Below are 15,724 nucleotides of genomic sequence, written 5' to 3' on the forward strand. Positions count from 1 at the left end.
GAGTCTTCTATCAAAAGTTACAGCTATTTATATGAAGTTGTACAAAAACGCTTTCTTTCGCCAAGACAGTGCGTTTCTCACTGTTACATGCATTTGAATGGGGAACTCGACCGAAACAAAGTATAAGTTTTCATTATGTGAATAACTTGGAAATCTTAGCTCATACAGCTGCAAAACCTGTTTGCCCAGCACGGGAACCTTGAGTTCTATAAGATAAAGCCATAAACATGTTTGTCTGAGTCTTCTATCAAAAGTTACAGCTATTTATATGAAGTTGTACAAAAACGCTTTCTTTCGCCAAGACAGTGCGTTTCTCACTGTTACATGCATTTGAATGGGGAACTCGACCGAAACAAAGTATAAGTTTTCATTATGTGAATAACTTGGAAATCTTAGCTCAAACAGCTACAAAACCTGTTTTCCCAGCACGGGGACCTTGCTGGTAAGATAAAGCCATAAACATGTGTATCCGACTCTTCTATCAAAAGTTACAGCTATTTATATGAAGTTGTACAAAAACGCTTTCTTTCGCCAAGACAGTGCGTTTCTCACTGTTACATGCATTTGAATGGGGAACTCGCCTGAAAGAAAGTATAGGTTTTCATTATGTGAATAATTTTAAAATTTTAGCTCAAACGGCTGCAAAACCTGTTTGCCCAGCACGGGGATATTGAGTTCTATAAGATAAAGCCATAAACATGTGTTTCTGAGTCCTCTATCAAAAGTTACAGCGATTTATATGAAGTTGTTCAAAAACGCTTTATTTCGCCAAGACAGTGTGTTTCTCACTGTTACATGCATTTGAATGGGGAACTCGCCTGAAACAAAGTATAGGTTTTCATTATGTGAATAATTTTAAAATTTTAGCTCAAACAGCTGCAAATCCTGTTTTCCCAGCACGGGGATATTGAGTTCTATAAGATAAAGCCATAAACATGTTTGTCTGAGTCTTCTATCAAAAGTTACAGCTATTTATATGAAGTTGTACAAAAACGCTTTCTTTCGCCAAGACAGTGCGTTTCTCACTGTTACATGCATTTGAATGGGGAACTCGACCGAAACAAAGTATAAGTTTTCATTATGTGAATAACTTGGAAATCTTAGCTCAAACAGCTACAAAACCTGTTTTCCCAGCACGGGGACCTTGAGTTCTATAAGATAAAGCCATAAACATGTGTATCCGAGTCTTCTATCAAAAGTTACAGCTATTTATATGAAGTTGTACAAAAACGCTTTCTTTCGCCAAGACAGTGCGTTTCTCACTGTTACATGCATTTGAATGGGGAACTCGACCGAAACAAAGTATAGGTTTTCATTATGTGTATAACTTGGAAATCTTAGCTCAAACAGCTGCAAAACCTGTTTTCCCAGCACGGGGACCTTGAGTTCTATAAGATAAAGCCATAAACATGTTTGTCTGAGTCTTCTATCAAAAGTTACAGCTATTTATATGAAGTTGTACAAAAACGCTTTCTTTCGCCAAGACAGTGCGTTTCTCACTGTTACATGCATTTGAATGGGGAACTCGACCGAAACAAAGTATAGGTTTTCATTATGTGTATAACTTGGAAATCTTAGCTCAAACAGCTGCAAAACCTGTTTTCCCAGCACGGGGACCTTGAGTTCTATAAGATAAAGCCATAAACATGTGTATCCGAGTCTTCTATCAAAAGTTACAGCTATTTATATGAAGTTGTACAAAAACGCTTTCTTTCGCCAAGACAGTGCGTTTCTCACTGTTACATGCATTTGAATGGGGAACTCGACCGAAACAAAGTATAGGTTTTCATTATGTGTATAACTTGGAAATCTTAGCTCAAACAGCTGCAAAACCTGTTTTCCCAGCACGGGGACCTTGAGTTCTATAAGATAAATCCATAAACGTGTATCCGACTCTTCTATCAAAAGTTACAGCTATTTATATGAAGTTGTACAAAAACGCTTTATTTCGCCAAGACAGTGCGTTTCTCACTGTTACATGCATTTGAATGGGGAACTCACCGAAACAAAGTATAGGTTTTCATTATGTGTATAACTTGGACATCTTAGCTCAAACAGCTACAAAACCTGTTTTCCCAGCACGGGGACCTTGAGTTCTATAAGATAAAGCCATAAACATGTGTATCCGAGTCTTCTATCAAAAGTTACAGCTATTTATATGAAGTTGTACAAAAACGCTTTCTTTGGCCAAGACAGTGCGTTTCTCTCTGTTACATGCATTTGAATGGGGAACTCGACCGAAACAAAGTATAGGTTTTCATTATGTGTATAACTTGGAAATCTTAGCTCAAACAGCTGCAAAACCTGTTTTCCCAGCACGGGGACCTTGAGTTCTATAAGATAAAGCCATAAACATGTGTATCCGAGTCTTCTATCAAAAGTTACAGCTATTTATATGAAGTTGTACAAAAACGCTTTCTTTCGCCAAGACAGTGCGTTTCTCTCTGTTACATGCATTTGAATGGGGAACTCGACCGAAACAAAGTATAGGTTTTCATTATGTGTATAACTTGGAAATCTTAGCTCAAACAGCTGCAAAACCTGTTTTCCCAGCACGGGGACCTTGAGTTCTATAAGATAAAGCCATAAACATGTTTGTCTGAGTCTTCTATCAAAAGTTACAGCTATTTATATGAAGTTGTACAAAAACGCTTTCTTTCGCCAAGACAGTGCGTTTCTCACTGTTACATGCATTTGAATGGGGAACTCGACCGAAACAAAGTATAGGTTTTCATTATGTGTATAACTTGGAAATCTTAGCTCAAACAGCTGCAAAACCTGTTTTCCCAGCACGGGGACCTTGAGTTCTATAAGATAAATCCATAAACATGTGTATCCGACTCTTCTATCAAAAGTTACAGCTATTTATATGAAGTTGTACAAAAACGCTTTATTTCGCCAAGACAGTGCGTTTCTCACTGTTACATGCATTTGAATGGGGAACTCACCGAAACAAAGTATAAGTTTTCATTATGTGAATAACTTGGAAATCTTAGCTCATACAGCTGCAAAACCTGTTTGCCCAGCACGGGAACCTTGAGTTCTATAAGATAAAGCCATAAACATGTTTGTCTGAGTCTTCTATCAAAAGTTACAGCTATTTATATGAAGTTGTACAAAAACGCTTTCTTTCGCCAAGACAGTGCGTTTCTCACTGTTACATGCATTTGAATGGGGAACTCGACCGAAACAAAGTATAAGTTTTCATTATGTGAATAACTTGGAAATCTTAGCTCAAACAGCTACAAAACCTGTTTTCCCAGCACGGGGACCTTGCTGGTAAGATAAAGCCATAAACATGTGTATCCGACTCTTCTATCAAAAGTTACAGCTATTTATATGAAGTTGTACAAAAACGCTTTCTTTCGCCAAGACAGTGCGTTTCTCACTGTTACATGCATTTGAATGGGGAACTCGCCTGAAAGAAAGTATAGGTTTTCATTATGTGAATAATTTTAAAATTTTAGCTCAAACGGCTGCAAAACCTGTTTGCCCAGCACGGGGATATTGAGTTCTATAAGATAAAGCCATAAACATGTGTTTCTGAGTCCTCTATCAAAAGTTACAGCGATTTATATGAAGTTGTTCAAAAACGCTTTATTTCGCCAAGAAAGTGTGTTTCTCACTGTTACATGCATTTGAATGGGGAACTCGCCTGAAACAAAGTATAGGTTTTCATTATGTGAATAATTTTAAAATTTTAGCTCAAACAGCTGCAAATCCTGTTTTCCCAGCACGGGGATATTGAGTTCTATAAGATAAAGCCATAAACATGTTTGTCTGAGTCTTCTATCAAAAGTTACAGCTATTTATATGAAGTTGTACAAAAACGCTTTCTTTCGCCAAGACAGTGCGTTTCTCACTGTTACATGCATTTGAATGGGGAACTCGACCGAAACAAAGTATAAGTTTTCATTATGTGAATAACTTGGAAATCTTAGCTCAAACAGCTACAAAACCTGTTTTCCCAGCACGGGGACCTTGAGTTCTATAAGATAAAGCCATAAACATGTGTATCCGAGTCTTCTATCAAAAGTTACAGCTATTTATATGAAGTTGTACAAAAACGCTTTCTTTCGCCAAGACAGTGCGTTTCTCACTGTTACATGCATTTGAATGGGGAACTCGACCGAAACAAAGTATAGGTTTTCATTATGTGTATAACTTGGAAATCTTAGCTCAAACAGCTGCAAAACCTGTTTTCCCAGCACGGGGACCTTGAGTTCTATAAGATAAAGCCATAAACATGTTTGTCTGAGTCTTCTATCAAAAGTTACAGCTATTTATATGAAGTTGTACAAAAACGCTTTATTTCGCCAAGACAGTGCGTTTCTCATTGTTGCATGCATTTGAATGGGGAACTCGACCGAAACAAAGTATAGGTTTTCATTATGTGTATAACTTGGAAATCTTAGCTCAAACAGCTGCAAAACCTGTTTTCCCAGCACGGGGACCTTGAGTTCTATAAGATAAATCCATAAACATGTTTGTCTGAGTCTTCTATCAAAAGTTACAGCTATTTATATGAAGTTGTACAAAAACGCTTTCTTTCGCCAAGACAGTGCGTTTCTCACTGTTACATGCATTTGAATGGGGAACTCGACCGAAACAAAGTATAGGTTTTCATTATGTGTATAACTTGGAAATCTTAGCTCAAACAGCTGCAAAACCTGTTTTCCCAGCACGGGGACCTTGAGTTCTATAAGATAAATCCATAAACATGTGTATCCGACTCTTCTATCAAAAGTTACAGCTATTTATATGAAGTTGTACAAAAACGCTTTCTTTCGCCAAGACAGTGCGTTTCTCACTGTTACATGCATTTGAATGGGGAACTCACCGAAACAAAGTATAGGTTTTTATTATGTGTATAACTTGAAAACCTTAGCTCAAACAGCTGCAAAACCTGTTTTCCCAGCACGGGGACCTTGAGTTCTATAAGATAAAGCCATAAACATGTGTATCCGAGTCTTCTATCAAAAGTTACAGCTATTTATATGAAGTTGTACAAAAACGCTTTCTTTCGCCAAGACAGTGCGTTTCTCACTGTTACATGCATTTGAATGGGGAACTCGACCGAAACAAAGTATAGGTTTTCATTATGTGTATAACTTGGAAATCTTAGCTCAAACAGCTGCAAAACCTGTTTTCCCAGCACGGGGACCTTGAGTTCTATAAGATAAATCCATAAACGTGTATCCGACTCTTCTATCAAAAGTTACAGCTATTTATATGAAGTTGTACAAAAACGCTTTCTTTCGCCAAGACAGTGCGTTTCTCACTGTTACATGCATTTGAATGGGGAACTCGCCTGAAAGAAAGTATAGGTTTTCATTATGTGAATAATTTTAAAATTTTAGCTCAAACGGCTGCAAAACCTGTTTGCCCAGCACGGGGATATTGAGTTCTATAAGATAAAGCCATAAACATGTGTTTCTGAGTCCTCTATCAAAAGTTACAGCGATTTATATGAAGTTGTTCAAAAACGCTTTATTTCGCCAAGAAAGTGTGTTTCTCACTGTTACATGCATTTGAATGGGGAACTCGCCTGAAACAAAGTATAGGTTTTCATTGTGTGAATAATTTTAAAATTTTAGCTCAAACAGCTGCAAATCCTGTTTTCCCAGCACGGGGATATTGAGTTCTATAAGATAAAGCCATAAACATGTTTGTCTGAGTCTTCTATCAAAAGTTACAGCTATTTATATGAAGTTGTACAAAAACGCTTTCTTTCGCCAAGACAGTGCGTTTCTCACTGTTACATGCATTTGAATGGGGAACTCGACCGAAACAAAGTATAAGTTTTCATTATGTGAATAACTTGGAAATCTTAGCTCAAACAGCTACAAAACCTGTTTTCCCAGCACGGGGACCTTGAGTTCTATAAGATAAAGCCATAAACATGTGTATCCGAGTCTTCTATCAAAAGTTACAGCTATTTATATGAAGTTGTACAAAAACGCTTTCTTTCGCCAAGACAGTGCGTTTCTCACTGTTACATGCATTTGAATGGGGAACTCGACCGAAACAAAGTATAGGTTTTCATTATGTGTATAACTTGGAAATCTTAGCTCAAACAGCTGCAAAACCTGTTTTCCCAGCACGGGGACCTTGAGTTCTATAAGATAAAGCCATAAACATGTTTGTCTGAGTCTTCTATCAAAAGTTACAGCTATTTATATGAAGTTGTACAAAAACGCTTTATTTCGCCAAGACAGTGCGTTTCTCATTGTTGCATGCATTTGAATGGGGAACTCGACCGAAACAAAGTATAGGTTTTCATTATGTGTATAACTTGGAAATCTTAGCTCAAACAGCTGCAAAACCTGTTTTCCCAGCACGGGGACCTTGAGTTCTATAAGATAAATCCATAAACATGTTTGTCTGAGTCTTCTATCAAAAGTTACAGCTATTTATATGAAGTTGTACAAAAACGCTTTCTTTCGCCAAGACAGTGCGTTTCTCACTGTTACATGCATTTGAATGGGGAACTCGACCGAAACAAAGTATAGGTTTTCATTATGTGTATAACTTGGAAATCTTAGCTCAAACAGCTGCAAAACCTGTTTTCCCAGCACGGGGACCTTGAGTTCTATAAGATAAATCCATAAACATGTGTATCCGACTCTTCTATCAAAAGTTACAGCTATTTATATGAAGTTGTACAAAAACGCTTTCTTTCGCCAAGACAGTGCGTTTCTCACTGTTACATGCATTTGAATGGGGAACTCACCGAAACAAAGTATAGGTTTTTATTATGTGTATAACTTGAAAACCTTAGCTCAAACAGCTGCAAAACCTGTTTTCCCAGCACGGGGACCTTGAGTTCTATAAGATAAAGCCATAAACATGTGTATCCGAGTCTTCTATCAAAAGTTACAGCTATTTATATGAAGTTGTACAAAAACGCTTTCTTTCGCCAAGACAGTGCGTTTCTCACTGTTACATGCATTTGAATGGGGAACTCGACCGAAACAAAGTATAGGTTTTCATTATGTGTATAACTTGGAAATCTTAGCTCAAACAGCTGCAAAACCTGTTTTCCCAGCACGGGGACCTTGAGTTCTATAAGATAAATCCATAAACGTGTATCCGACTCTTCTATCAAAAGTTACAGCTATTTATATGAAGTTGTACAAAAACGCTTTATTTCGCCAAGACAGTGCGTTTCTCACTGTTACATGCATTTGAATGGGGAACTCACCGAAACAAAGTATAGGTTTTCATTATGTGTATAACTTGGACATCTTAGCTCAAACAGCTACAAAACCTGTTTTCCCAGCACGGGGACCTTGAGTTCTATAAGATAAAGCCATAAACATGTGTATCCGAGTCTTCTATCAAAAGTTACAGCTATTTATATGAAGTTGTACAAAAACGCTTTCTTTGGCCAAGACAGTGCGTTTCTCTCTGTTACATGCATTTGAATGGGGAACTCGACCGAAACAAAGTATAGGTTTTCATTATGTGTATAACTTGGAAATCTTAGCTCAAACAGCTGCAAAACCTGTTTTCCCAGCACGGGGACCTTGAGTTCTATAAGATAAAGCCATAAACATGTGTATCCGAGTCTTCTATCAAAAGTTACAGCTATTTATATGAAGTTGTACAAAAACGCTTTCTTTCGCCAAGACAGTGCGTTTCTCTCTGTTACATGCATTTGAATGGGGAACTCGACCGAAACAAAGTATAGGTTTTCATTATGTGTATAACTTGGAAATCTTAGCTCAAACAGCTGCAAAACCTGTTTTCCCAGCACGGGGACCTTGAGTTCTATAAGATAAAGCCATAAACATGTTTGTCTGAGTCTTCTATCAAAAGTTACAGCTATTTATATGAAGTTGTACAAAAACGCTTTCTTTCGCCAAGACAGTGCGTTTCTCACTGTTACATGCATTTGAATGGGGAACTCGACCGAAACAAAGTATAGGTTTTCATTATGTGTATAACTTGGAAATCTTAGCTCAAACAGCTGCAAAACCTGTTTTCCCAGCACGGGGACCTTGAGTTCTATAAGATAAATCCATAAACATGTGTATCCGACTCTTCTATCAAAAGTTACAGCTATTTATATGAAGTTGTACAAAAACGCTTTATTTCGCCAAGACAGTGCGTTTCTCACTGTTACATGCATTTGAATGGGGAACTCACCGAAACAAAGTATAAGTTTTCATTATGTGAATAACTTGGAAATCTTAGCTCATACAGCTGCAAAACCTGTTTGCCCAGCACGGGAACCTTGAGTTCTATAAGATAAAGCCATAAACATGTTTGTCTGAGTCTTCTATCAAAAGTTACAGCTATTTATATGAAGTTGTACAAAAACGCTTTCTTTCGCCAAGACAGTGCGTTTCTCACTGTTACATGCATTTGAATGGGGAACTCGACCGAAACAAAGTATAAGTTTTCATTATGTGAATAACTTGGAAATCTTAGCTCAAACAGCTACAAAACCTGTTTTCCCAGCACGGGGACCTTGCTGGTAAGATAAAGCCATAAACATGTGTATCCGACTCTTCTATCAAAAGTTACAGCTATTTATATGAAGTTGTACAAAAACGCTTTCTTTCGCCAAGACAGTGCGTTTCTCACTGTTACATGCATTTGAATGGGGAACTCGCCTGAAAGAAAGTATAGGTTTTCATTATGTGAATAATTTTAAAATTTTAGCTCAAACGGCTGCAAAACCTGTTTGCCCAGCACGGGGATATTGAGTTCTATAAGATAAAGCCATAAACATGTGTTTCTGAGTCCTCTATCAAAAGTTACAGCGATTTATATGAAGTTGTTCAAAAACGCTTTATTTCGCCAAGACAGTGTGTTTCTCACTGTTACATGCATTTGAATGGGGAACTCGCCTGAAACAAAGTATAGGTTTTCATTATGTGAATAATTTTAAAATTTTAGCTCAAACAGCTGCAAATCCTGTTTTCCCAGCACGGGGATATTGAGTTCTATAAGATAAAGCCATAAACATGTTTGTCTGAGTCTTCTATCAAAAGTTACAGCTATTTATATGAAGTTGTACAAAAACGCTTTCTTTCGCCAAGACAGTGCGTTTCTCACTGTTACATGCATTTGAATGGGGAACTCGACCGAAACAAAGTATAAGTTTTCATTATGTGAATAACTTGGAAATCTTAGCTCAAACAGCTACAAAACCTGTTTTCCCAGCACGGGGACCTTGAGTTCTATAAGATAAAGCCATAAACATGTGTATCCGAGTCTTCTATCAAAAGTTACAGCTATTTATATGAAGTTGTACAAAAACGCTTTCTTTCGCCAAGACAGTGCGTTTCTCACTGTTACATGCATTTGAATGGGGAACTCGACCGAAACAAAGTATAGGTTTTCATTATGTGTATAACTTGGAAATCTTAGCTCAAACAGCTGCAAAACCTGTTTTCCCAGCACGGGGACCTTGAGTTCTATAAGATAAAGCCATAAACATGTTTGTCTGAGTCTTCTATCAAAAGTTACAGCTATTTATATGAAGTTGTACAAAAACGCTTTATTTCGCCAAGACAGTGCGTTTCTCATTGTTGCATGCATTTGAATGGGGAACTCGACCGAAACAAAGTATAGGTTTTCATTATGTGTATAACTTGGAAATCTTAGCTCAAACAGCTGCAAAACCTGTTTTCCCAGCACGGGGACCTTGAGTTCTATAAGATAAATCCATAAACATGTTTGTCTGAGTCTTCTATCAAAAGTTACAGCTATTTATATGAAGTTGTACAAAAACGCTTTCTTTCGCCAAGACAGTGCGTTTCTCACTGTTACATGCATTTGAATGGGGAACTCGACCGAAACAAAGTATAGGTTTTCATTATGTGTATAACTTGGAAATCTTAGCTCAAACAGCTGCAAAACCTGTTTTCCCAGCACGGGGACCTTGAGTTCTATAAGATAAATCCATAAACATGTGTATCCGACTCTTCTATCAAAAGTTACAGCTATTTATATGAAGTTGTACAAAAACGCTTTCTTTCGCCAAGACAGTGCGTTTCTCACTGTTACATGCATTTGAATGGGGAACTCACCGAAACAAAGTATAGGTTTTTATTATGTGTATAACTTGAAAACCTTAGCTCAAACAGCTGCAAAACCTGTTTTCCCAGCACGGGGACCTTGAGTTCTATAAGATAAAGCCATAAACATGTGTATCCGAGTCTTCTATCAAAAGTTACAGCTATTTATATGAAGTTGTACAAAAACGCTTTCTTTCGCCAAGACAGTGCGTTTCTCACTGTTACATGCATTTGAATGGGGAACTCGACCGAAACAAAGTATAGGTTTTCATTATGTGTATAACTTGGAAATCTTAGCTCAAACAGCTGCAAAACCTGTTTTCCCAGCACGGGGACCTTGAGTTCTATAAGATAAATCCATAAACGTGTATCCGACTCTTCTATCAAAAGTTACAGCTATTTATATGAAGTTGTACAAAAACGCTTTATTTCGCCAAGACAGTGCGTTTCTCACTGTTACATGCATTTGAATGGGGAACTCACCGAAACAAAGTATAGGTTTTCATTATGTGTATAACTTGGACATCTTAGCTCAAACAGCTACAAAACCTGTTTTCCCAGCACGGGGACCTTGAGTTCTATAAGATAAAGCCATAAACATGTGTATCCGAGTCTTCTATCAAAAGTTACAGCTATTTATATGAAGTTGTACAAAAACGCTTTCTTTGGCCAAGACAGTGCGTTTCTCTCTGTTACATGCATTTGAATGGGGAACTCGACCGAAACAAAGTATAGGTTTTCATTATGTGTATAACTTGGAAATCTTAGCTCAAACAGCTGCAAAACCTGTTTTCCCAGCACGGGGACCTTGAGTTCTATAAGATAAAGCCATAAACATGTGTATCCGAGTCTTCTATCAAAAGTTACAGCTATTTATATGAAGTTGTACAAAAACGCTTTCTTTCGCCAAGACAGTGCGTTTCTCTCTGTTACATGCATTTGAATGGGGAACTCGACCGAAACAAAGTATAGGTTTTCATTATGTGTATATCTTGGAAATCTTAGCTCAAACAGCTGCAAAACCTGTTTTCCCAGCACGGGGACCTTGAGTTCTATAAGATAAAGCCATAAACATGTTTGTCTGAGTCTTCTATCAAAAGTTACAGCTATTTATATGAAGTTGTACAAAAACGCTTTCTTTCGCCAAGACAGTGCGTTTCTCACTGTTACATGCATTTGAATGGGGAACTCGACCGAAACAAAGTATAGGTTTTCATTATGTGTATAACTTGGAAATCTTAGCTCAAACAGCTGCAAAACCTGTTTTCCCAGCACGGGGACCTTGAGTTCTATAAGATAAATCCATAAACATGTGTATCCGACTCTTCTATCAAAAGTTACAGCTATTTATATGAAGTTGTACAAAAACGCTTTCTTTGGCCAAGACAGTGCGTTTCTCACTGTTACATGCATTTGAATGGGGAACTCACCGAAACAAAGTATAGGTTTTCATTATGTGTATAACTTGAAAATCTTAGCTCAAACAGCTGCAAATCCTGTTTTCCCAGCACGGGGACCTTGAGTTCTATAAGATAAAGCCATAAACATGTTTGTCTGAGTCTTCTATCAAAAGTTACAGCTATTTATATGAAGTTGTACAAAAACGCTTTCTTTCGCCAAGACAGTGCGTTTCTCACTGTTACATGCATTTGAATGGGGAACTCGACCGAAACAAAGTATAGGTTTTCATTATGTGTATAACTTGGAAATCTTAGCTCAAACAGCTGCAAAACCTGTTTTCCCAGCACGGGGACCTTGAGTTCTATAAGATAAAGCCATAAACATGTGTATCCGAGTCTTCTATCAAAAGTTACAGCTATTTATATGAAGTTGTACAAAAACGCTTTCTTTCGCCAAGACAGTGCGTTTCTCACTGTTACATGCATTTGAATGGGGAACTCGACCGAAACAAAGTATAAGTTTTCATTATGTGAATAACTTGGAAATCTTAGCTCATACAGCTGCAAAACCTGTTTGCCCAGCACGGGAACCTTGAGTTCTATAAGATAAAGCCATAAACATGTTTGTCTGAGTCTTCTATCAAAAGTTACAGCTATTTATATGAAGTTGTACAAAAACGCTTTCTTTCGCCAAGACAGTGCGTTTCTCACTGTTACATGCATTTGAATGGGGAACTCGACCGAAACAAAGTATAAGTTTTCATTATGTGAATAACTTGGAAATCTTAGCTCAAACAGCTACAAAACCTGTTTTCCCAGCACGGGGACCTTGCTGGTAAGATAAAGCCATAAACATGTGTATCCGACTCTTCTATCAAAAGTTACAGCTATTTATATGAAGTTGTACAAAAACGCTTTCTTTCGCCAAGACAGTGCGTTTCTCACTGTTACATGCATTTGAATGGGGAACTCGCCTGAAAGAAAGTATAGGTTTTCATTATGTGAATAATTTTAAAATTTTAGCTCAAACGGCTGCAAAACCTGTTTGCCCAGCACGGGGATATTGAGTTCTATAAGATAAAGCCATAAACATGTGTTTCTGAGTCCTCTATCAAAAGTTACAGCGATTTATATGAAGTTGTTCAAAAACGCTTTATTTCGCCAAGACAGTGTGTTTCTCACTGTTACATGCATTTGAATGGGGAACTCGCCTGAAACAAAGTATAGGTTTTCATTATGTGAATAATTTTAAAATTTTAGCTCAAACAGCTGCAAATCCTGTTTTCCCAGCACGGGGATATTGAGTTCTATAAGATAAAGCCATAAACATGTTTGTCTGAGTCTTCTATCAAAAGTTACAGCTATTTATATGAAGTTGTACAAAAACGCTTTCTTTCGCCAAGACAGTGCGTTTCTCACTGTTACATGCATTTGAATGGGGAACTCGACCGAAACAAAGTATAAGTTTTCATTATGTGAATAACTTGGAAATCTTAGCTCAAACAGCTACAAAACCTGTTTTCCCAGCACGGGGACCTTGAGTTCTATAAGATAAAGCCATAAACATGTGTATCCGAGTCTTCTATCAAAAGTTACAGCTATTTATATGAAGTTGTACAAAAACGCTTTCTTTCGCCAAGACAGTGCGTTTCTCACTGTTACATGCATTTGAATGGGGAACTCGACCGAAACAAAGTATAGGTTTTCATTATGTGTATAACTTGGAAATCTTAGCTCAAACAGCTGCAAAACCTGTTTTCCCAGCACGGGGACCTTGAGTTCTATAAGATAAAGCCATAAACATGTTTGTCTGAGTCTTCTATCAAAAGTTACAGCTATTTATATGAAGTTGTACAAAAACGCTTTATTTCGCCAAGACAGTGCGTTTCTCACTGTTGCATGCATTTGAATGGGGAACTCGACCGAAACAAAGTATAGGTTTTCATTATGTGTATAACTTGGAAATCTTAGCTCAAACAGCTGCAAAACCTGTTTTCCCAGCACGGGGACCTTGAGTTCTATAAGATAAATCCATAAACATGTTTGTCTGAGTCTTCTATCAAAAGTTACAGCTATTTATATGAAGTTGTACAAAAACGCTTTCTTTCGCCAAGACAGTGCGTTTCTCACTGTTACATGCATTTGAATGGGGAACTCGACCGAAACAAAGTATAGGTTTTCATTATGTGTATAACTTGGACATCTTAGCTCAAACAGCTACAAAACCTGTTTTCCCAGCACGGGGACCTTGAGTTCTATAAGATAAAGCCATAAACATGTGTATCCGAGTCTTCTATCAAAAGTTACAGCTATTTATATGAAGTTGTACAAAAACGCTTTCTTTGGCCAAGACAGTGCGTTTCTCTCTGTTACATGCATTTGAATGGGGAACTCGACCGAAACAAAGTATAGGTTTTCATTATGTGTATAACTTGGAAATCTTAGCTCAAACAGCTGCAAAACCTGTTTTCCCAGCACGGGGACCTTGAGTTCTATAAGATAAAGCCATAAACATGTTTGTCTGAGTCTTCTATCAAAAGTTACAGCTATTTATATGAAGTTGTACAAAAACGCTTTCTTTCGCCAAGACAGTGCGTTTCTCACTGTTACATGCATTTGAATGGGGAACTCGACCGAAACAAAGTATAGGTTTTCATTATGTGTATAACTTGGAAATCTTAGCTCAAACAGCTGCAAAACCTGTTTTCCCAGCACGGGGACCTTGAGTTCTATAAGATAGAGCCATAAACATGTTTGTCTGAGTCTTCTATCAAAAGTTACAGCTATTTATATGAAGTTGTACAAAAACGCTTTCTTTCGCCAAGACAGTGCGTTTCTCACTGTTACATGCATTTGAATGGGGAACTCGACCGAAACAAAGTATAGGTTTTCATTATGTGTATAACTTGGAAATCTTAGCTCAAACAGCTGCAAAACCTGTTTTCCCAGCACGGGGACCTTGAGTTCTATAAGATAAAGCCATAAACATGTGTATCCGAGTCTTCTATCAAAAGTTACAGCTATTTATATGAAGTTGTACAAAAACGCTTTCTTTCGCCAAGACAGTGCGTTTCTCACTGTTACATGCATTTGAATGGGGAACTCGACCGAAACCAAGTATAGGTTTTCATTATGTGTATAATTTGGAAATCTTAGCTCAAACAGCTGCAAAACCTGTTTGCCCAGCACGGGAACCTTGAGTTCTATAAGATAAAGCCATAAACATGTTTGTCTGAGTCTTCTATCAAAAGTTACAGCTATTTATATGAAGTTGTACAAAAACGCTTTCTTTCGCCAAGACAGTGCGTTTCTCACTGTTACATGCATTTGAATGGGGAACTCGACCGAAACAAAGTATAAGTTTTCATTATGTGAATAACTTGGAAATCTTAGCTCAAACAGCTACAAAACCTGTTTTCCCAGCACGGGGACCTTGCTGGTAAGATAAAGCCATAAACATGTGTATCCGACTCTTCTATCAAAAGTTACAGCTATTTATATGAAGTTGTACAAAAACGCTTTCTTTCGCCAAGACAGTGCGTTTCTCACTGTTACATGCATTTGAATGGGGAACTCGCCTGAAAGAAAGTATAGGTTTTCATTATGTGAATAATTTTAAAATTTTAGCTCAAACGGCTGCAAAACCTGTTTGCCCAGCACGGGGATATTGAGTTCTATAAGATAAAGCCATAAACATGTGTTTCTGAGTCCTCTATCAAAAGTTACAGCGATTTATATGAAGTTGTTCAAAAACGCTTTATTTCGCCAAGACAGTGCGTTTCTCACTGTTACATGCATTTGAATGGGGAACTCGACCGAAACAAAGTATAGGTTTTCATTATGTGTATAACTTGGAAATCTTAGCTCAAACAGCTGCAAAACCTGTTTTCCCAGCACGGGGACCTTGAGTTCTATAAGATAAAGCCATAAACATGTGTATCCGAGTCTTCTATCAAAAGTTACAGCTATTTATATGAAGTTGTTCAAAAACGCTTTATTTCGCCAAGACAGTGTGTTTCTCACTGGTACATGCATTTGAATGGGGAACTCGCCTGAAACAAAGTATAGGTTTTCATTATGTGAATAATTTTAAAATTTTAGCTCAAACAGCTGCAAATCCTGTTTTCCCAGCACGGGGATATTGAGTTCTATAAGATAAAGCCATAAACATGTTTGTCTGAGTCTTCTATCAAAAGTTACAGCTATTTATATGAAGTTGTACAAAAACGCTTTCTTTCGCCAAGACAGTGCGTTTCTCACTGTTACATGCATTTGAATGGGGAACTCGACCGA

The sequence above is a fragment of the Aulonocara sp. 'chitande type north' Nkhata Bay genome, linkage group LG1 (genome assembly GCF_057382095.1).
Source record: "Aulonocara sp. 'chitande type north' Nkhata Bay isolate Kocher_YH1m ecotype deep benthic linkage group LG1, A_spYH_male_GT1.1, whole genome shotgun sequence".
In the NCBI taxonomy this organism is placed as follows: Eukaryota; Metazoa; Chordata; class Actinopteri; order Cichliformes; family Cichlidae; genus Aulonocara; species Aulonocara sp. 'chitande type north' Nkhata Bay.